General features: G+C 49.2%; 1 long non-coding RNA gene across 2 annotated transcripts; it reads right to left on the bottom strand.

Moving 5' to 3' along the window:
* Nucleotides 1–147: 147 nt before the first annotated feature.
* Nucleotides 148–17,323, bottom strand: LOC128136374 (uncharacterized). 2 transcript variants are annotated; one of them, XR_008233343.1, is made up of 3 exons: nucleotides 17,183–17,323; nucleotides 14,129–14,204; nucleotides 148–526 (listed from the first exon to the last, which is right to left on the bottom strand). It is a non-coding gene; the product is annotated as an uncharacterized LOC128136374 (long non-coding RNA). The 2 variants fall into 2 exon arrangements; XR_008233344.1 differs by lacking the exon at nucleotides 17,183–17,323 and adding an exon at nucleotides 14,673–15,230.
* Between the last annotated feature and the right edge of the window lie 5,796 nt (nucleotides 17,324–23,119).

Here is a 23,119-nt window from a genome sequence, read left to right as displayed (position 1 = left end):
ATTGTGCTCGCACGAGATGCAGCACGCTGCTAAGGGATAGCACCCTCTGTGCTGATACGCAGGATTTTATCAACCATTTAAAGAAAACTGAAACTTCAAGAAGAGGTCAAGTAAGGCTTGAACTCTCGGGGGTTTCTCTCCTTTCCCCCCCCACTTTCTGTGACTGATTTCCTGGCCTGCCACTCCCTGCCGACATACAAGACTGTGACTTGCCACTGACTCATTTGATGACAGCAAAGAGTCAACAGAACTACCCCATCTGCAGTTGCTACATGCTGACTTTGTGCAGGTTGCGGAGACGTCTCATGACACTTACGGGGCCAGTGAAAGCTGCCGCGAGGTGTCCCTGCGTGTCCCTGCCCCGAGGGAAGCCTGTGCCCACCCGCTCGCCCTCCCCTCGGGGACTGATCCTGCGCATACTTACAGCCTTGGCTTTGCTACCAGGAGCTGCTCCACCGATTTCAAGCGAAGTGTATGCGTGCGTATCTATTTACATCAAAGCTGTCACACTGAAAGATGCGGGAGTCTGTCAGAGAAAACAAATCCATTAAAACACAATCAATAAAGTCTAATTTAATTAAATTACCATAGCCACTCTCCACTAAAATTAGAATACAGTTTTCCAATTACTTTCTTTCAAGGGTTTTATTCTAATGCCTTTAGTAAGCCGTGGCACTGTGGTTTCTCTCCAGTGACCTAACAGCTCCTTCCCCCAGACTAAGTTATATTAGATAAATTTGTTCACAAGAAAATGAGAAAGAAGCAAAGATGAAGGTGTGGTAAAGTGGGAGTTATGCCTAAACTTCCACTGCTCCCCAACCAGCATCACCTCCTGTTTTAAAACGGTCAAAGAAATCGGAGATCAGATGTAATATACTGAAATGATGAGGTGTATCTCATGGTACAGCAGCCACTGCCCTTTCCTCAAATTATTGAGCCAAGCAGCAAGAAGGATTCAAATAAAAACTGACTTTAACTGAGGGATTTTATTTACAGAGCAAAACCAGCGACAGGCCAGAGCGGTGCCCCAGCAGGGGCAGGTTGTGCCTCCGCGAGCAGCTCTCTGCCGTCAGCACAGGCTGGTCCAGCCCTGGGGTAAGCAGGCTACAAACGTGGAGCTGAGCCTTTTTTCAAGGGCTGTTCTCCCATCATCCTATACTTCATCTTTTAATAGATGCTAATTGCTTATTGACTTTGGCCCGGGTTGGGACTCCTTAGCAACCATTCCACATCCAGGTTAGCTGATTGCTTATAACATTTTAATTTCAGTTCCTTTCCACTCCCGCACTTAGTAATGCACACTCTCTTTAATATCGTTTTGTGCCCGTGCCACACTGAAAGTTGAAGCTTCAGCCATTTTTTTCTGTAACAAGTGAATAAAAATTAAACAGGAAAAAGGCAGAATCAGTATCAGGACCTTAATTTCTAACTTAAATTTTTAGCTGAAGTTTTCAATAAGGGTCATTTGTTCCATAGACCCAGCAAAGAAAATTTTCATCCCAACAATGTATTGTGCGACGACATGCTCTGCGCACACTGGACAGCGGTTTTCTTTGAGTGGTTTTGCACCACTTCATCATCCATCCGTCCATCCCACCAGAAGCACTGAGGCACTAAACCAGATGTGAAGTGCTCAGCAAAGCGCTGGCATGGAGCTGTAAGCCCAGCTCGCCCTGACAGCCTCGGGAGAAGGGCAGCGGCACAGCCGGGGCTGTTGCTGCTTGGGACCGCGCGGGGTCAGTGGGATGCTGGTGGTCTGGACGCAGCAGCCCATGTCACAGCTGCCCTTCCCTGCACATCACAGGGCTTTTGAACAAAATTCGGCCTTTTGCATCCCGATTGCTTTCACGATTATTGGGAAACAAAGACTCCTTTATGGGAAGAGAATGAAAAAAAGCAAAATAATTTCTGCTCTGAGGAACAGACCTTGTTTCCTTCCTTCCCTCCTTCCTTCCTTCCCATTCACAGATGACCCTCCCAGCTGTGGTCTGAGTAACGTTTCTGGTTGACGGGCAGCAGAGGGGGACAGCCCCTGCATGCACCCCATCACCCGCATGGGTGTTTGAGATCAGGAGAGGCACCGTGTCTGGGAGCTGCCTGGCCACAAGTGTGGCACCCGGCTGTGGCAGTGACCACTGCGCCGGGCAGTTCCTCTGGCATCAATGCCTTGTCCGCCTCTACCGATGAGAGTCGCCTTGTGCTGCTCCGTGATCGGATTCTTCTTGGGGTCATGTTTGGCCTGAAAAACTGGATTTCCTTTGAAATGAAGTTGGAAGGCACTTTGACACAAGTGAACATGTGTTTCAAGTTTCATCAGGAGGCAGAGAAGTAAAAACAAGCTAACCCATGAATCTGTACTTGCTGGAATACCGTCTTGGTACTGTATATTATTACAAATGAAGTAATGTATGCCTTGCAGAAAATACCTTATGTGTATATTTATACGGGTAGATGTTTGTGTGGACATATGTATATATGCAGAGAGGGAGGGAGATTTCAACACTACGCGCTGGGACAGATATACTTTTTTCTTTTGATTTGTCCTGTGTGATGAGGATCTTTCCATCCCGGCTCTTCCTTTGCTCACTAGATGCAGATATAAGGAAGGAAGAACACTGTCATTGCTTTTTTGGTTCTCTGTAAGCAGTTGCACAAACACAGCATTGAATTTTTTCCACTGTTTTAAAAATACTCTTCCTCCCTCTTTATGATAATTCACTGCAAGGCTGGACTTAAAAAGACCCTGTTTATTCAGCAGCAGAGGTCTTCCACTGCCAAATGCTTACCGTTTTATCATAGAACTGTTCAGAATATTTTGCATTTGAAAATGCAGCCTTGACAAATGGGATGAATTGTAATGGCATTCGGTTTCTCTATTTTTAGCAAAAAGATATTGAAGAATGTCTCTCAAACCAGAATATGGCATTAGGCTCTGTGAATTTACAGGGAGTTGCTTTGTAGGCCCGAATAAAAAAAACTAGGAGCATAGTTTAAACTGTAAAGATAAATAAAAGTTGGCCGGCCTTTACAGGTCTGCTGCTGCTCTTGCTGGGATCAGTGATAATCCTTAATGGAAATTTAATCTCAGCACAGATTATTTATCACATCTTTGGGGGCCCTGGAAGCGTACCATGGGACTCCGCGGTGGACACTTGCCATTAGTTTTTTGGAGCATCCTAAGAGCAGGGAGAAATAGCAGCTCTGACCACCAGCTGTTTCATTCAGGAAAGGTCTGTTTAAGCCTGGCTTGCAAAAGCAGAAGGGTGTGGGGAGCGGCGGCGCGGGCCCTCGCTGACATCAGTGGACAGGCAGCGCATGATGGGGTGACTAATGAAGTCTGAGGTCTGCTTCAGGGTAATCAACTTTATCACAGTCTCATGTGATAATATGTTCTTGGATTCCTCCAAATCATCGGCTATTTATGAGTGATCCCGACCATTTGGGACACTGTATGTGCTCTCTGCTTGACACATTATTCAGCAACAGCTTGCTTTTATCATAAGAGGACAAGAATCAGAATTAATATCGAACGTTAATCCAACATCTGCACATTTTGTTTAGAGCAGGAATTGGCCGTGGCTGAGCATTCAGGGCTGAGACTTTGCAGGTGGACGGGCTTTTCTCTACCACTGGCAGATCCTGGTTCAGGTATTGCCTCTCTGAGGATCAGTACAGCTAGAAGCGTCATCTTTTAAAGACTTCAGTGGTGCTGCTAATACATGAGGAGCACTGAGTTTTTTCCCACACTACAACTAACCCCACACAAATGACTTTGAAGATGCATCACATCTCAGCAGAAACGTGTGGTGAAAAGCCAGCGAGATGCCTCCATCCTTTCCAAACGTTCTGTCAAAGCTGCAGCACCCTGAGGGTTTGTACCCCGGGGCTGTTGAAGCTTGGGAGTTGTCAGGGCAATGGCTTAGAAAAGGAATAACTGGGCCATAGGCTATAGCACGCGGGTAGCTTTAGAAATTTATCAGGAGATTTTAAATATTTATAAGTTTTTGGCACATAATAGCCTTATCCAAACACAGGACAGCATTGTGCGTTGCAACAAAAGCCATGTGCAACAAATGCCGTAAAATAAATTATAGCACATTCAAAACACTGTGCAGATGCTAATCCTCGCAGCACCGCGGGGAGACTCATCCGCTAATCCAGCACTCAGCCAGTAACATGAAAGATAGAGAAGCTGAGACTCAAAGTAGTTAAAGGTTTGGGTTTTCAGAAGCCGCAGACACTGTAACTCGATGGGATTTCATGACTAAGTGACCATAAATGGCTTTGCCGTGCAGCCAGCAGAGCACTGATCCTGGCTCAGCAATCACAGCCAGGTCCCTGGGAGCAGCACCCAGCCTCCCGCATCAAAGGTTTCCAAACACACCGCACATTTTCTTCACCGGGTACGCTGTTTACTGTGTTTTAAAAGACAATAGAAGTGTTTCTTCTAAATTGATGAAGTAGTCATTAAGCCTCCCCTTTCGTTACCATGATCTCTACCAAGAGAAGCAAAACTGAGACAAGTCATTCAAGTCAAAGCATGAATTAAATGGCTTGCGTCATGGATTGCATTTTCCTTATTCAGCAGCTCTATGGAAGGCAAAGAAGTTCTGCATTATACGAATATTGGCTAGGACATTTGATACAACTTGTTCTGAGTTTTTCCATCTTCTTTTTTCCTCCTACCTCTGTTATCCAGGGAAGACAGCAATACAAGAGCACACAGCAGCAGTTCAGTCCAAATCAGACAGAAGGATGTCTTTAGGCAGAGAAATCTCTAGAAATATGCTGAAAAATAGAAAACTTGTCCTGGAATTTGTATTGAATTTATCATTCAAAAGTCTATTTCGGCAACAGTTGCTTGTAGTAGTAGTTGTGTCTGGGGCATTTTTTTCAGCTCTCCGTGTCTGGAAGAATATGATTTTTCTTCTGTACATAGAGGTCTTGCTGCATTATATATGTATACAGAAGCTGAAACTGGTGCCAAAAGCAGCCATCCATCTGGCAAACACAGTGCTTTGCCAGAACTTACAGTGCTGCTCTTGCTTTGGATCCCAGGGAGACTCGCAGCTGGAATTTAAAGCTCTGGTTTTGACACAGGCTGCAGATGGCCCAAGAGCAAGGCTGCTCGTGCTTTTTGCTATCCTGTGGCAGCTGAAGTCAGGGGAGACAACCAAACTGGTATCCATTTAGCACATACTGGAAGAGCAAGGACAGGGCATTCCCTGAGAGTGTGTCTGATGCAGGAATTGGCCTTGTTTGTTTGTCCAAAATACCCTCGCTGCTTGTTCCTATGGAAATGCTGCAAAATTCATCTATTTTTCTAGGTTCATCTATTTTTCTGATAGATAAACTGCTGCAGGGTGTTTAATCTTCTGATTTGTGAAGATGCTTTTAAGTGAAAAAATGTATACTCACAGCCATGGATAGGGCATCTCTTTTTTTGCAAAATCCAAATAAAAGTTGTGTTGGTACCTGAGGACTATGGCAGTGCAAACATCCCTACGGCAGCGCCCGCTCTCAGCCAGAACCCCCACCGAGCACCAGGAATGCAGCAATGGCCGCGCTGTGGGTGTCCAAGTGAAGCATAGCTTACCCAAATAAATGTGACTTGACATATCAAACATGAAGTTGAAAAATAATTTGAAATAGCAACTCATTTTAAAAATAACTCAGGATCTGATTTCATGACCTGGGAAGTCAGATCGTATACAAAGCCACACAATGCTCCAGTGTGCAGCTGATCACAGCTTCCTGCCCCTATCAGATACCGCAGGCACGGGCCTCATTAGACATTTTGTGTGCTTACTTCCAGCTTTACCTACTGCTTGTGTTCGCATTCAGAGTAACTGAAGCTCTCTTCCTAAGATGGTATGCCCATTTTTCTTGGGATTTGTGCTTCTTTTCTTGTGCTTTTATGCTGTGAGTTGGAGTTTGCAGGAGTGACAGTGTAAAATCAGAATAAAACATCTCACATCTGCCAGATCTCGTGGACTGCACAGAATTCCAGGCGTTCCCTGGTTACTCTTCGGGAGTTGTTTTAACCTGGGGTACAGATGAATAGTTGTGATTGACTGCAGAGGAGTGGCCGAGCTCCTCCTCAGGACGGCTGGATGAAGCTTAGGAAGGAACGCTTTCCAGGGGAACAGCGTACATTTTTTAAACAAACCAAAGCCCTTCTGTGTGACATAAACAACACTGTTGACCTACGTGCAGCCAAAGGGGGTGGACATTCGGCTCTCCTGGCACGCGCCCCAGGATGCGGCAGCCACGCGGATGAGAATGCCAGTGCATGGAGTGAGTGAAAACATGCACATCCCAGCTATTTCAGAAGAAAAGCATGATGCTGCACAGCGCTCATATCTACCATCCCCATTGCAGTCTTCTCATGATGGTGAATAATCAACAAAAAAAACGCTTTAAGTGCCTTCGCTTTCTGCAAAAGGCTGAAGTCACTCTCCTTTCTTTTTTTTAAACATTTCTCACAAAAATATTCCCAGACAGAAATCTTGCGTAAGAAGGCTTAAGTCTACTGACTCATTTTGAAAGCTACTTTATTAGCCCCTACATGGGCTGATAAGCCTTGGCTGGCACGTAAGGACACAAGGGCCGTGCATTGTTCTGCTGCTCAGCCCAGTGCGGCGCTGGCAGCCTGATCTTGATCCAGCCAAGCCATTAGGGTATTTAACTTCTTCCATAAATGGTTGTATGTGTGAGGCCATATATTTGGGGCCATTTCGCTGCTTGAAAAGGAGCTAACCTTTTAAACACGTTGCAGAACCAGAAGGAACGGCAGAGGCCTCTGTGGGCAGCATCACATTGATTTGGGTGAAAATTAGGAATAATAAAGGGTGGAAGAAAAGCACTTGGACCTGGCCAGCAGTTACTAGCCTCAAGCCACCATTGCCCCCGTGTAGTTGTTAGTCAGTTCTGCTGTTAATACATTGCAACGTCCCGCGGCTGAGCTCTGCCCAGCAACACCCTGCGAGGAGGAAAGGCAGAGACGGGTGCAAGAAGCACCAGCGGGGGGAAAAGGGCAGGGTGTTGCTGCTGTCACAGAAAATAATGGAAGACACCACCCCGAGAGCGGGCAGGAGGAAGGTGGCAGCTCGGGAAACCCTGGGCTGTGTGTCCTGGCACAGCCCCCCGCAGGAACTGGGGGGCTGGGTGTCCAGGGACGGCTCCGTGAGGTTTGTCTGGAGAAACCGGAGCCCCCAGATGGGAGAAGACAGGGCAGAAAGAAAGCTGAGCAGATCACCCATTGCCATGGCACAATCCGTGCCTTACCTATTCCCAGGAGCTTTTCTGGGTGTAAACTTTTCCTAAAAACTGTGAGATTCGTTTGTGGGACCCCTGCTTTGCTCTAGCTCTGCCCCTGTCTTGTAGAGCAAAACCTGTGATTCCCAGGTTCCTGCTTGTCTCACAACGGTTATTCCTGGATTTTACAAAGCAGCTCCAAAATCACCAGCTAAAAAAAGCAATAAAAGGTATGCTACTGGGAGAAGATGGCATCAGAAAGGTGTTACTGGTGGAACTAGCTGGGCAGCTGGCGCCTCTTGCTCCTTGGGTCCCTGACAGAGACCCAAAATGGGAGATAATACCAAGAATGAGCCCAGCCACATGCTGTCTGATTGAAAAGGACCAAAAAGTAAAAATAGATCCTTTTCAATCAAAGAACAGTGCATTCCAAAGGGCAATTCAGCCATGCTGCAGTAGTTGGCACTGCACTTCACGTCAGCCATCTGGTACAGCGCTCCCAGCAAGGAACCTTGTAAGCCGTACATGCTGTGGCTTCCCTATGGGTTAAAGCACCAACAGAGAGGCCAGAATGATGCTGAGGGGAAAAAAGGAGCCCTACCAAGCCCAGTCCTGCTAATCAGAGTGAGCAAGAGCAGCATGTAACAGGGGAACAGGGTTGGGGCATGGCTTGAGACCCTTTTCTGAGGGTGGTCACTGTGCCTTAGTCCCAGCTGCCCCATTGCTGCAAGGGGTTTGTTAGAGCAGGGAGAGGGAAGAGTGAGATACAGATACAGCAGCCTCAGGTAAGCAGTTTTATCTTTGCAGCCGTGGTGATAACATGGGTTGCAGCAGGTTGGAAGTGATCCAGCTGGGGCCAGTCGTGCTACGTGGAAGCCCCGCAGAGGCCTGGCAGCGGGGACCCCGCCAGTGCCCGGGCAGGGCTGCAGGGAACTTTGAAAAGCCCTGGGTTATCACCACTGCCCTCTCAGAGGCACTGGCTGCTTGCACAGGCACAGCACGGTGGCCGCCCACACGCCTCCGATAGCCCTTGTTTGCTTTTGGCCTCTCTGAGGTTTGACCCTAGGGAGGGAGGTGGCAGCAGCTCCTCTGGGGACCAGACCCACCCCCCCGATTTGCGACACACGCCAGCAGGGCCAGGCATACCCACAAGAAGCCCCCTTTTCCCGCTTTCTGCACGGCAATGGTCTTTTGGATATATCTCCTTTTTGTTGAACTTTGTACGTAAAGCTTTTCCTCCGTTCTGCACGGACTTTGGTCCTTTGGGCACCAGCCATCGCTGGCTGGCAAGCTCCTGCTATGACTGTGCCTTAAAGCATCGAGCTGCGCGGGATGCACGCCAGCACACCTGCGTTATCTCCGTCTCTCTGGGAGCAGTAGCTGGGATGACTCCGCAGCGAGAGCCTTCGCTCCTGTGAGAAAAGCACAAATCTGGCTGTTAACACACTGGTGCTGCCGGTGCCCGGTGCCCGTGAGCTGTGTACAGATGGACCAGCCGTGCCCTGCCTTGTGACAGGCTGGGTCGGCCCCATAGGAGCCTTCCTCCTGCTCCTTCGACAGCCTCGACCGCGGTGTGCCCAGCCATGTGCAAACCCGGGGAGGCACTGGCCCACTGTGTTTTCTGTATTCCCCACAGCAGCGGCGAATTTTCCTTCTGCAAAGCAAAAATCCTCGCCCTGGTTCCTTGACAGCAGCAAGTTTCCAGTAGCAAAGTGGGGGCGTGATGAAGTGGTTGCAAACTGGTCAAGCGCAACTGGAAAATGGCTTTGTCATTTGTACTCCAGCCTAGAAGGCTCAAGGCAGGAGAGCAGCAGCTGGTACAGTTCAGTTTCCCTTCCCGGCAAATCCCAACCCCTCTGATGGCTCTTAGAAACACTAATTAGCACAAAGTCCGTTTAGCTGCCGGTCTTGGAGGATGAAGGGATACAGTAAAGGCAATCACGGCCCCAGAGGGCTCTGTGAAGGGCACTTCAACCCGGGGCTGGATAAAAGCCTGTAAATTACGAGAGGGTTAGGAATGCCGCTGCACTCCCCAGTTCTGCTGTGAACACACAGCCGGGGGGGGACACGGCGAGGCGACAGCCGCCGCCAGTGGGTTCCCCACGCAGGACCGAGCCTGCCGGTGCAGGGCTGAGCGGGGGTCTGGCGGGGGCCCGGCACTCTGTGTGTACCCCCGGGACAGCGGGACGCTTCCCCGCGGGGCCGTGGCTGGCACCAAACCTGCCCTCACGGCTGCTCCCCGCAAACCCGCTCGGTGCGGGGCAGCGGCCCGCTCTCACCCTCCCAGCACCGGACAAACCCCAGCGAAACGAGTTATTAATTTGACCAAAACGCCCGCAAAGCCGCAGCGGGGAGGTCACCTAAACGCGGCGCGGGAGAAGGGTTCGCTCGCTCTCCCCCAGCCCCGAGAAGCCCCGCGGCCGGGCGGGAGGCAGGGAAGGGGATGTGCTGCCCCTGCCGCGGCCTGGGAATATCTCCTAATGCCGCAGGAATGCGGTTAGGTCATGGCGAGTCCCCCACACGCCCTGCCACTGCCTCCCAGCCATCCGCCAGCCGAAAGCTCTGGGAAGCATCGTTACCGCTGAAATGGAGGCATAAATTTCTGCTGGCGGGGCTCCTGGCTGTGAAAACTTGTAAGCCATAACAACCGCTCGCTGCGACACGGTTACTCCGACGTTTCCCCTGGTACCTGTCCCATCCGTGAGAGCTGTGGGCAGGAGGAGGGGAAAAGGGTTTTTAAAAAACTTTTAATTTTCCTTACGTAGTTGAGCGTTGCCGCGGGCAATACTTCTGACTGTGCGTGAATCCTTCCCGCTGAACTCACTGGGCATGACGCACCCACGGGAGGGGAAAGCATGCCCGAGACAAGAGCGGCTAAAGTACTCTCCTGCTGGGCTGCTCCTTCTGAAGATTTGTATTTCTTTTTCCAGCCGAGGAGCTTTATTATTACAGAAAGAACATGAGATTTTTATGAGTGATTTTACAAATTAGTTTCTCAAATTGTTTGCAGCAGCACGAGAAATGCTGCAGTCGTTAAAGTTCATAGACAGTATCGAATGCTCCTGCGCTGCAAAGCTTTTCCTTGTGCAACAGAAACAAAGCAAAGTCACCCCTGACGTGTTTAGATGTCTGACCCTGAAACGCTGTTCATCACCTCTCTGCTGTAGCCATACGGCCACTCATCCTGCCCTTGTGCACATTGGTGGAACAAGCCGGGAGCTGAACCAGCACAACCCAGCTACAAACATGATTTTAAAAACAAGTAACTAATTATTTCCATTCATCGCATTTAATTTGGGCTCATGCAGAAATGCTGTTCATCCAATAGTCCAAAATATGTCACGTATTAGGAGCTAAAGAGTCCAACCCAGTGAATGAGTCATCACCCAGTGGATGAAATCCCATATCTTCATGGCTGCTCATAAATAAGACAAGCTCAACTTTATAGTAAGTCATAAGTAAACAATGAACTATATGAAAATCAGAATCAGCTGTGTTATAACTGCACGGGCACGGTGCCCACATAGAAATGAAAAGCGAATGTGATACCATCACCGTTTGGCTTTGGAGGCTGAATTTGGGGCTGAAACTCTTAACAGGGGTTTTGATGCGTGTAGCAGGGCAGTCGGACATCCAGACCTTTGAGGCCACTGCAGATGCCTGTTTGCAATAAACAACACATTATCCCGGCCATTACCACTTCTGAACGCAGCCTCAGATCCCGACGGGCGGATTTTCTGAAACTATCATCTGGTATCTTCTCGCTACAGCCCAACATCTCCAGACAGTGCTCCCGTGCTCTCGCAGCCTCCTCCTGCATCGGTGCTATGTCCTAGCTGGAAAAGAAGGGCAGCAAAAAGCTGCTCCTTCACCCTGAGATGAGCATCGGTGCATCCCTCATAACTGCTACCGTGAGAGCTGGGCTGGATTCACAGAGCTGGCTGGGGCTTTTGGGGGGAGCGGTTGGTTTGTTAATAACAATTTGAACCAGCGTTATGAGAGAAGGCAGGAAATAGCAGAAAGTATTGATCAACCTCTGCCTCGCTATAAAATTAACAGCATATAAAACTCAGTATTGAAATAACTGGAAGCCTGACCGCACCGCAGACAGCACAGCCGAAGGGCCGGGCGAGAGATGACGTGCTCACGGCACGGGGCAAGATTCCGGCACGTGGCAGCGAAGGCACCACGAGCAGTGGGGGCAGATGAAGCCACCTCCAAGTTTGAGCTCCATCGTCCCCGCAGGGAGGGTCTCCCCGGCCACAAGCAGCTCGTGGGGCTGCGGCCAGCTTTGCAGGGGCATTTGCTTCAATAAAAGCATCTTTCTGCTCCTGAGGAAGAGAAGTGTTTTGCTATCTTGTCAAAGACTTTGGGAAATGAATGTTTTTCTCCCCCCTTTTCTCAGATCCTATTTGTGTTCGGGTTAATGGTGCAGGCGGGATACTTGTTCTCGGAGCACCGCAGGAAGCAGATCCTTGGATTTTAGGGAAAACCAGGATGTGCTTGGGCAGTACTGAAGGGGAAATGGCAGGTGGACAAGGTCGACCATCTCAGGGGATTTTCAGTTTTCATTAGCGTGCCACCACGCAGGAAACCATTATCGGCAGGGGCATCCAGAGCTGCTGTTGCCTGAATATAGGTGGGGGATAGGTCCGGCCAGAGGAGCAGCCTTTGAAGACTTCCAGGTCTGCGCGAGCTCGGTGGTGCACTCTGAGGCAGAGATGTCCTGCTGCTCCCTCGCCGTAACCTTCTCCTCTTCAGTAGAGCGGAGCAGCTCAGGCTGCCATTAGAATAGCTATAGGGCCAAGACAGTAGCTGTCTGGCTATAGGAAGGGGAGAGACCAAAGCAGCTTTTCCCTGAGAGAGCAAAGCTCCAGCATCTGCCAAAATACACAAGGACACAGACTGCCTTGTGACTGTCCCTGCAGAGCAGGGACTGGGGCAGGTCGGGATATCCGTTCTACAGTGATGTGTCTAGACACGGGAGGGGGACCTTTGAGATGCGGCAGAAGAATGAAAGCCCAGAACAGGCACAAGCCTGGTCGCAGGCGCTCGGTCCATCCCAGGGGATGCAGCATCTCACGCCGGAGGACGGGGCCTGGCTCCCTCCCTCCCCCTGGGGCGCTCCCACCGCCCCACCACGTCAGACTGCATTTCTCTAGAACACTGGGAACTGTGGGACCCTCTCAGGACTCCACAGATTATTTCCAGGTCCTCTCAAGAGACCTCCAAAGAGCTCCTCTGGGTCCCTGGCTTCCCGACGGTCCTCAGCCCAAGCGGCTGCGGCAGTCAGAGCGGGCTGGGCAGCACTGCGACCCCGGCATTGGCTCTTCCCACCAAGGATGCCCTGAATGGGGAAGTACCTTTATTTTCTCAACCCCATTGTAGTTGCAACAGGGCAAAGCACAGATGTAATCCAACCAGAGATGTGACTGCAGAAGCCCAAGTCACTACTTGCTGTGCAAGCAGAGGTCCTCAGTATGCATTCTCTTTTTAACATCAGAAAATTGTTGTACCTTGTTAATAAAGTTCTGTAAATGGATGAACAATTTCCACAAAGGAAAGAATGTAAAACTTGCATCAGCACAACGTTACTTCTAATCAAGTGATCTTCATAATTCTCCAGAACAAACGGAACTTCATATTTTCCATATGTAACCATCTTTGTCACCCAAAGCACTTTGTATTCAATAAAAATACCAGCTTTCATTAGAGAAAAAAAAACCCTTCTGGTGAGCAGTTTTCCTGGCATTGCACGTCTCTGGTTCCCTCACTCAACATGTTTAGAATTAAATCACAAAACCTTAACTCACCCTCTAATGATCTGTTTGTTTCCAGATTCATATTCCCACAATATGTTTGCTGACAGCAGTTGGGCCCTTTGACAAAAGACAAGGAATTTTTCCCAACGATGTATATTTACTTCGTTCTGGTGCATTACAGGGGGAGGGTGCAGGCTGTATGAGCTGTCACCAACAACGTGACTGTGAGACCAAGTGTCATTTCTTTAGTACAAACGAAATGTTTAGAATAAGTGTTCTTTGTTCCAAACATTATCACTTCAACATTCGGCTTTTTATGAAGCGAGCTGTGAGAAAGGTTGACCCCTATCTGAACGGATTTTTAAATTTAGCGTCTCTATGAGTCGGAGCCAAACCGCCGATGTGTATGGTTCTCAGGAGGAGGATGGTAAAAAGCTGCTCCCCTCAGTTTCAGGCACTTCAAAACCGTTCTTTTCGACTTTGTATTATGTGTTAGAACAGAATAAAAGCAAACCAATTCTTGAAAGGATACGTTCTTTCAAAATAAATCTGAAATGTTACACCCCAAATAATGTTGAATCCAGTATTTTGACATTATTACACCTTATTCCTTTCTCCCGCCCTTAAAATAATCCCTTAAAATTCATATCGATTTCACAAAGCACTTTGATCTCAACAGAAACGAAACACACTAGGATGAAATCTGGTCCCACCAATATGTCCTGAGCCTCTCTCACCTGCCCATTGATGGGTGGGGCTGGGAAGGTGTCCCCACCTGGGTGTCCACACACAGCCACACTCGAGGCAGCAGTGACAAGCAGCTGTTATTTAATAAACTGGTGACACCCAATCACAAAGCAAACCTAAGTCTGTAATATCTGCAGAGCCCTGGATGTGGTCTCTTTTAAAAGTAAATTTTATCTCATATTTTTCTGGGTCTAGTGCAAGTTTCTCTGTCAGAAGATTATTGGACTTTGACAGTGGCATGAGTAATCTCATCCCATATAAACATACTGGAAAGCTGCATCCAGATGTGGTATTTGCCACTCAGAAAAGACAACGAGAAAAGGAGAGTGGCGAGGAGGATGGCTATGGCATGGGAAACCCACCTTGTAGTGAAGGGCTTCGGGACCCCAATCTGCTGCTGAGAAGGTCGAGGCCAGACGTGGTCACAGGCTGCGGCACCTGCATGGGGAAGAGCAATGTCAGAGCCGAGGGGTCCTCTGTCCCCAGAGGGAAAAGGACTCACTGGCAGAAAGCTGCAGCTAAGCAGCCATGCACTGGGGAAATACGTTTTCAAACAGAAGCAACTTGACCTTGTGAACAACTAACTGTACCCTTATCCACCTATTACGGCAGATGCTCCACCTCTGATATGGAAAAATCAACGTCAGATGTTTCTCTAAAACACAGGTAATTTAAATAGGATCAATTTAAGGTGGTTGTCCCACCTATTATATTGTACCTCATCACTGATTTCATAGTCCCTGTTTCCTTTGGGGTAATTTATCCTATGAACAGTGATCCCAAGTTTTACTCCTAGAAAGAATTAATATCTTACTATTACTTCCATTTTTACAGCAACTAGAATTGTTCTTATTTGCTCACTGCAAAATATTTTAGACACAACCAATAAAATACCTCCATGTTTACCTGAAGAAAGGAAATCCTTTCTGCGGACTCCCCTTTGCTCCCTGCTGAGATGACGACTCAGAAGACTGCAAAGTCCTGCAGCAGCGGGCGAGGGTGTTTCTCTGGGGTGTGAAGCTGACCCGCCTTTATTACAGATAACAGCTTTGTGGCACAGGCATTGTTCTGCTTTACCAGTGCCCTGTTTTCACAAGGTATTTAATGAATAGGCTTTCAACTGCAAAAATACACGCTGAGATCAGGAAGGCAAATGACCTTTGTGCTTGTGATTGCATGTTCACATAGTTACGCTTATTTTCCTCATTAACATATAGGTATCCCTTTTCTGTTAACATGCTTTATTTAATTTTAATAGGCTTTTTTATTGTATTTAAAAAATGTAGAGGAAAACAGAAAAAAAAATCCCATTGTTCTCCCACATGTTTGTTTTCACTACGACTACTAAGAGGAAAAGCCCTTTACAAAAACAGGATACAGCAGCCTCCTCTGCACCGCAGCACTGTGCCCCCCCCGCGCACTCGCACACTCCGAGCACGGTTCCAGTGGTAATCAAGAGTCCATAGAAAGTCATAAGTAAATGAAAAATCTCAATGGGAGTTTCATTATCCTCTTGAATGGCAGTAGCATCAAGTCCCTACTGAATAAACCCCACCAGCCTGGGCAGGTTCTGCTCCCCTCGGATGCATTGCCATCTGCCTACGGGCATTTTTCCCTGCGACTTCAGTTATGGGCAACGAGGGGCAGACGGAGATGTCCGCAGGGCAAACCCCACCATCGTGGGAAGGCGTCGAGCCAATGAACTGGCTTTTTGCATGGCAAAAGCTGTAGCATCCAGCACCCCTTCCCTGCTGTCCTAAGAGATGAAACACCAGGGACCCATCCGATGTCACCTACATCAGATGCTGCCTGGCCCCAGGAGTCGCCCCCAAATCCCCCGTCGGCCTCGCTGAGCAGCAGCAGGCTGTCTCTGGGGTGCCCTCAGGAGCGGGGCTCCCTGCTGCATTTCTACTAATGACTTTCCAGATGTCCTCTCTTACTGCATCCCACAGCCTCCTCTCTCCCTGCTTGGATTATTCCTTCCCCTGCTCGGTTTTTGGCCCGTCGGCAGAGGGGTCCCCGGCTGTGCCAGCAGCCCCTGGGAAAGGTGCCGGGGCCAAGGCAGGAGGACTCGCAGGCTGCGCTCACTGCAAAGCACATTCCTGCGGGCTGTTGTTAAGAAGATAGTAAAAATTGCTGTTTTCTTTCTCCCTGCACGTTAGCATTTGGAGGAGTTCATTCTTCCAAAGAATAACACAGACTTGTTCTCCGTGATACGGAAGAACAAATCAAGCGCAGTTACCAGGAGACGTGCATTTCTATAATCAAGAGCCTCATCTCTGGCCAGAAATTACCTTTTGGGAATTGGGTTGTAGCGACTGGGAGGCCGGTAAAGAGCAATCTGAGCTTTTCTGACTCTGAAACAGTGATTGCAATTCCATTCACCTGGTCAGAAACTACCGCTTAGCAGCCATCCGCCTGGCAACCTCCTTCAGACACCACCCCAAGATCAGTTTAACAAAAAAAAAAAAGTCTCAGATTTTAGGGAAATATTTTTTCTGGTTTCTTTCTAAGGAAAAAGATGTAAAGCCATAAGGTTGAGGGTATTCTTTGGGGAGGGGGGAACAATATGCTATTTCAGTTTTAATTTTATTGGGATGTGGTTGTACTTGTTTTCCTTTAAACTAAGTGTAATCCTTGTTTCTTGGACAGAAATGATGGTGACTTCTTATTCAGCCTTGATTTCTGAACAAGAGGAACTGTTACTGTAATGTAAAGTGATTACATTTTACAATGTAAATTATATTATAAATGTTTATGCAAAGCCTTAGGTAAGGCTATACCACTTTACTACTGCAAAATAAACATGCAAATTACTGACAGAGTGTCTTTGAACCAGTGAGTGTTTGCTTTCATTCAATAAACCAAAGAGCCAGCGAGGCAACACAGACTTAGCACAACAGGCTATGCTTGGTATTACTTAGAAGCAGAGCGCAGTGTTTTCAGCTCAAGGAAAAAAAGCCAATTTCCATTTATACCAAGAAGATCTTTCATTGTTTAGAAACTAAACCCACATCCCACTCTTTTTGCATTTATTGGTAAACAGCTGCCCATCTTCAGAGGACAGGATTAAGGAATATGGCCATCATTCCTTCCTCATCAGGGAGAAATAAACCCACAACATCCTCCCTTACTGCATGCAAGGAGTTCTGTTACAAAACCATGTCATTCCCGAAGCCTCAGGATCCGCCGACTGGGCGTCCCAAAAGGCAAGAAACAGCACTTCCCCAGGCGCTGTTAGGACAAGCTCGCTTTGAGCAACCCCTTTTCTGAAAGGGGATCAGGGACAACCCTCCCGGCGCTCCCTCCATCCCACGGACCATCACACCCTGCCGTCGTCCTCCAGCCCCGGGGGTCCTGCCGGAGGCGAGGGCAGGTCCCGCAGGATGCCCAACCCTGCCACCCCTCGCACCTACCGGCTGCTGCTCCCCGCCGGCCCCGACCAGCCGATGGATGAAACTGCCGGGCTTGGGCTGGGGAGTTGCTGCTGTCCCAGCAGCGGGAGGTCACCAGGCTGCTGGTTTGATCTTCAGTGCGTTTTCCATCTGAAAAGTTTAACTCCTTCACGCCCTGGAAGGCGAAATATCGGCAGGGCCAGCTGAGCCGCCGCGCTCGTCCCTTGCCAGGGACGCTGAGCACACCCTTGTGCCAGGCTGCCGAAAATGAGGACAGGCGCCTGACCGAAACCGGGACGCGTGGGGTCGACGTGGGCGGTTTGGCTCTGAGACTTGGGGGTGAGTTTGCTGCAGAGAAGCCCACGGTGAGATCTTCCTCTTAGCAACTTACACCCCCCAAGCCCCGTCCCGAAGCCTCCCATATTCCCACGCATTCCTGTGGCTGCCAAATCCCCACCAGAGACCCCAGGGGCTTACGCTTGGGAAGGGAAGGGGAAAACCTTTGACGGCACTTTTTTCCCTTTCTCACCAAGCCCCTGGGAAATTGCAGGGGATGGAAACCACTTCTGGCAGATGAGAAACCTGCATCTGCGAGGGCACGCTGGGAGGTGGCCCTAAAACCTCCCAGCCCCAGCCCTGCTGCTGGGAGCCCCCAGCCAGACCTAGCCTGGCTGTGCCCATTCCCGGGCACCCACCTCCCTCCTTGCTCTGATCAGAGAGGGGCTCCTGGGGACAGGGTTTGGCGGTCCAGCTCAAGATGAAAGGGCATTTGCTCGTGCAAGAGCAGAGGGAAGAAGATGCCTCTGCTTGGCCCACTCAGCCCACTGGGTTTCCAGCCCCCTGTGCACTGGCACCAGCCCCTGCATGCGGTACTACCGTAATGCATAGGACAGGGTAGGGCTGACCACCAGGAACTCAAAATACTGCTATTTCCAGCAAGATGCAGAAAACAGTTACGTGATGATGTCAGCCCCGACCTCCGTGTTCCTCTTGCACTTCTCTGCCGTACAATTGTGGAGCGATGGAAACACTTTCTGCATCTCGAGGCGCTGATTTCTGTCCCCCGTCCCCTGCTGCAGGCTCGCTCTCACCTTTAGCCACCACATGCGCCCCACGCAGACTGTTCAGAGTTGGCAGAGGGAATTTTTAGGCTCCTGCCCCACCCCTGAAAACTATGCTAAGTCTGGCCCTGGCAAAGGCTTCTTCAAACACCACTTGTTAGGCATGAAATCACGGCTCAGTATGAAACCCTGCTCTCGGAGCTGCTGTCACACGTGGGCTGCCCTCTCACCCAGCCGCGCTGGCAGTCGGAGGAAGGGGACAGGCGCGAACATTTACCAGCCTCCTCTGCAGGAGGATGTACTGGGTGGGCAGGCTGCAGGTCGTCACAGGGAAGGCCACGCATGGCGGGGGCAGGAGCATTTCACGGGGCTGGCAGGAAGGCAGCAGGGCTAAGCTGCGGTGGAGGTTTGCTCACAGACCCGGCGTGCCCTGCGGTGTTGCGGAGCTCCATGGCCACAGTGCACGCTGGCCCGGGCACAGCAGCACTTGCTGTGCTGAGCCCAGCTGCTGCCCACCCCCCCTTAACCTCTGCATCCTCTGCAGTGCATCGGCCCACGCATCTGCAGGAGTCCATACGGGGCGTCATCGCCGGCGACAAAGTGCTCAGAGCAAACGAAGAACACGAGGCTCCTGCAACTCACGGCTCCAATGCCAGCACGTCCCACCCCGCACCCTGCGTCTGGGCTTCGCTTGCGAGCTCCCCGGGGCACGGGCTTTGCCTAGACCCTTGAATGAATCCAGAGCGTTTTAGCCCCATATAAATAACATGAACCTCAGGCAGCCCCTCCAGGGTGGATGCAGCGTATCTTCCTGCCCAGGTGATTCCCAAAGGACCGTTGGCGCATGCCATGGCCAGCCCCCTCGAGCACCCAGGCACCCTGAGTTACACAAACGGTGACTTTCGTCCCCAGTTATAGGAGCCTCGATGAAAGAGGAGCTCGAGCGAGAGAGAAGGAGGGGAGAGGCAACCCCTGCCCTTTTTTCCCGGAGCAGCAGGCTCTGGCTGCAGCACTGTAATTCCAGGTGACACACGGCATCCCCGGGGCTTCACCGGCGACAGCGCACGAGGCGACGGCCGACACATAATGCCCGTGCAGACACCCTTATTGAAGGGCTGCAGCAGCTTTTCATTCATCCTTGAGATCAGCCCCACTATGTGACTTGACTTAAAGGCTAACATTTAAGATAATTTTTCAAACCTTGCTCTGGAGGGAGGGCAGCTTTCAGGCTCTTGATTTCAAGTATGAAAAATGTAATTATGGATAATGTTGCCTCTTGCTGCAGCACAAGTGAGAAACCTTTCTGTGTTTCATGGCTGTGTCCTAAAGTAAAAGAGGGTTTCTGCTTTCATTACAAAACATATTTGTATTTCAGCCTGAAAGGCCTTCTCATCTGGGAGCTCTCTAGTGGTCAGCAGTCTCTCCTGCATGTGGTGTTACTTAGCCAGCAATTTTTCTTCTGTGTTGCCTGAGGGCCAAAAGTACTCCCCAAAAGGCGAAACGCAGGTTAAAATTGTTTAGAGAACAAAACTCTGTTAGAACGTTTTATTGGAGTCCAGGGAAATTACTTTTAAAATACGTACACATAATATTAGCAGCAATAGTATACTTTTTAAAAAGTCCACTGTAAAAGTAATGATGGTTCAGAACAGAGCCAGCGTTTCAAACCCATCTGTACGGAGATCACATCAGACACGTGGCTTATATTTCCACCTTCTGCAGTGTGCAAGAAAATAGGCTGCTAAAGATACTTACCTTTGGCTAATACATTTGCTAACCTTGGATAGTTTGGTTGTGTAATTGCTTGAACTCAGAAAGGTTCACTTTCACAGAAAGCTAAAACCTGGGGTTTTTTTCATTTACAGGCTTCTCAGCTTGTATCAAAACCACCCTTCTCAGTCCTTACTGGGTTCTGCCCCTATGATACTTAAATCTGCTGTTATATTTAGATTATTATAAGGCGACAAATTAATCTAGGACGTGACTAGTGAACGCAGGACCTGTCCCAGCAGCCGTCTCACAGCGTTACATCACAAACATCCAGGCCCACCTGGTTGGCATCAACCTTCCCTCTTGCCCGAGGTGAGGTGAGGGATGGAGGTGCCAGTGCCCAGGGAGGGTGCCGGGGTGGGCAGCGTGGAGCCGTGCCAGCCACCTTGCGGGACCCTGCCCTCCGCCGGGCACCGGCACAAGGCAGCTCCAGCACCTGGCCCACTCTGGCCTTAGCCCTTGCTGATGTTAATTAAGCAGCTGCATTAAACGCTGGTGACTTCTCAACTGAAAATACAGAGATTGGGTTACCTCCACGCACATCTCTAGCGAGCAGAAGCGAGGTCTCCTATTTTTCACCTCCCCACGAGGAGGAGCCCAGTGGGCTGCGGGCATTCGGGGGGGGCAGTTCAAGGACGTGCAGTCCCAGCTGATTTGGACACTGCCCAGGGTACACTAGGTCCAAGCACATTATACATCGCTTTTGCTTATAGTTACCTGCCCTTGATAGCATTTTCTGGGGGGAACAGGAGCTCCAGAGGACTGTTCCCATCTGCAGAAAGATGCCATCGGCTGGGGTACAGTGACAGGCAGTGCGGTGGGGATCTGCTGGCATGCACACTCCAACGCTAATCTGAGATTTCCACATCATCTTAAAAAAAAGGGTAAAAAATGTGAATTATAAGAATAGAATAATGAAATCTGAGCAAACACCACTAATGGACTTTTCTCCTAATTTCTTAAGCCACCTCCTATGTTTATAAATGAAAGAGAAACATCTAGAGGTTCCTAGTTTGAGATCTCATTTCCTTGCTAATCAAAAACGCCCCAAGTACTTCTCAGTCTCTGTTTTCAGACGTTGTCTTCTCACAGAAATGACCATCTAAAGCATTCAGCTTTTTGTTAAAAATACACCTTTTCATTAAAAAAAGATATGCTGTTTTTTCATTCTTATTACAGCCCTATGTTTTTCTTTTTTTTTTCTTATATGGGAACAAGCTTTTTTCTAAACTTAAAGAAACCCTTCTCAGAAGGGGTGAAGATATGAAATATTTCTAAAATGCAGTTTTCTTTGATTTCCAAAGAATTCGATTCAAGTGCTAAAAAGCTGTGGAAATTAATCCCAGTGAGAGAGGAGTAACAGAGAGCCAGGTTCTTCCTAAGCCTCCGAGCCCCTTTCAAGTTGGTCTGAAAACCTCATTGTTAATCAAAATAATTGCATGAGAACCAATCAGGAAATCCTGAAACATTCAAAATGAAAACTTGTCGTTACAAATTCACCATCGTGGCTAAAAAACAGATTACCTCTGTCAAAAGCTGTGGGAAAGTTTGCTTTGTAGCAGTAGGGGCAGAAACAAATATTTGCCCAATCTGTTTTGTTTATCCTAAAAATACATATACATGTGCAGCACTTCAATTAAACACTATTTTCTTTTCCCCCATGCGCACATCATTTGAACTGCCCGTGTGAGGGGCTTTTAAAGCGTCTCTCCCTGGAGTCAGGGTGATGGCTCGACGCCAGCGAGTTACTCAGAGAGTTATGCCACGGCGGGGCAGGTTGGACTGCTTTGAATTTTAAGCCTCATTTCTTTGGTATCACCTCTGAGTCCATTTAAACATAGCTGACCCCTTGCTGTAATTTAAAGCAATTTAAAGCAGATGCACGAAGTGCCACTGAAAACATACCTGCACACGTGCCGTTATTTTTGTCGGTAAACGCCAGGGGCATCCGCGACCTCCCGGCACGCGCAGGCAAGGCTGGTGCTTGCTGGGGAGCAGGCGCAGGGTGAAGGCGTTCGGGTGCTGACAGCGTCTGTTTCGCCAAGACAACATGCAGATTCTCCAAATTACAGTATTTAAACCATTTAAGAAATTGCATGTTTTCTTGAGGAAGAGTGGTGCTGGGGATGACTGGGCTGGTGGAAGAGCTTGACCTCAGGCGGGGACCAGGAGTGGAGACCTTCTCTGCAACTGGTGCCAGGGAACATCCCCGGCACCCGGTTATGCCAAGATACCCAGCACCGCGTGGCCGCCCCATGTCAGCCCTTGCCACCCCGACTACCGCCAGCGCTGCCAGCTCCTCTCCCGTAGATCCCCGTTCCTGCTAACAGGGTCCCTGGGGGCTTCTCCCGAGGGGGTCCTTCCCTCCGCAGGGGTTCAGCATTTTCACCAATTTCAAGTCAAGTCAAGTCACGACTCAAGCTAGGGCCCAGCTTGCCTGGGGACACCAGGCTAAAACAAGTGGTTCAAAACACAGCCGTTTATAGCCCTGCGGCGGTCATGGGCCTCTCCTGTACATACCCTGGGAACGAAGTCCTCTGCACCGACCACTGCTTTTGCAGGGACATGGTCAGAGTTACAGATGTGAAAGGCCTCCAGTTGGGGCCCTCTTTTGTAACAGCTGTTCACAAAGTCAGTGGTGTGCTTTGTTTTGAAAATAAGGTCCATACTTATAAACAAGTCATTTAAAAATGCAGTTGTTTAAAAAAAAAAAAATCAGAAAAATAAAAGGAAAAAAATTCCAGCCCAGTAGTCCAATCCTCCTGGTCCGCTCCCCCTCCCCCTATGGCAGCAATGTTCAAACAGGTGAAGAGGAGAGAAAAACAAGGGCTGGAAAAAGAACGAATGGTCACCGTATTTAAAAACACCTGCTGGAAGTGACCGCAGCAGAAAATAGTTCAGAGCATTTTGGAAAATACATGGATGATGCCCATAACCCACCTTCAACCCAGGACCCCATCGGAGCATCCACTGATCCCGCTGGCATCACATGAAAGTGCAACAATCCTCTGTGAGGTATGAAGATCCTTTCAAAATCTCTTCTTGCCTGAAACAACTCACAGCTAACCAAAAGTATGGCTTATTTTGTCTGTATTTAGCAACTCTTGGCTCTTCGTCATCTCAGGAG

Source organism: Harpia harpyja, chromosome Z (genome assembly GCF_026419915.1).
Source record: "Harpia harpyja isolate bHarHar1 chromosome Z, bHarHar1 primary haplotype, whole genome shotgun sequence".
Taxonomy (NCBI): domain Eukaryota; kingdom Metazoa; phylum Chordata; class Aves; order Accipitriformes; family Accipitridae; genus Harpia; species Harpia harpyja.
The sequence above is the reverse complement of the archived record's forward strand: the minus strand, read 5'-3'. Positions and strand labels throughout refer to the sequence as shown.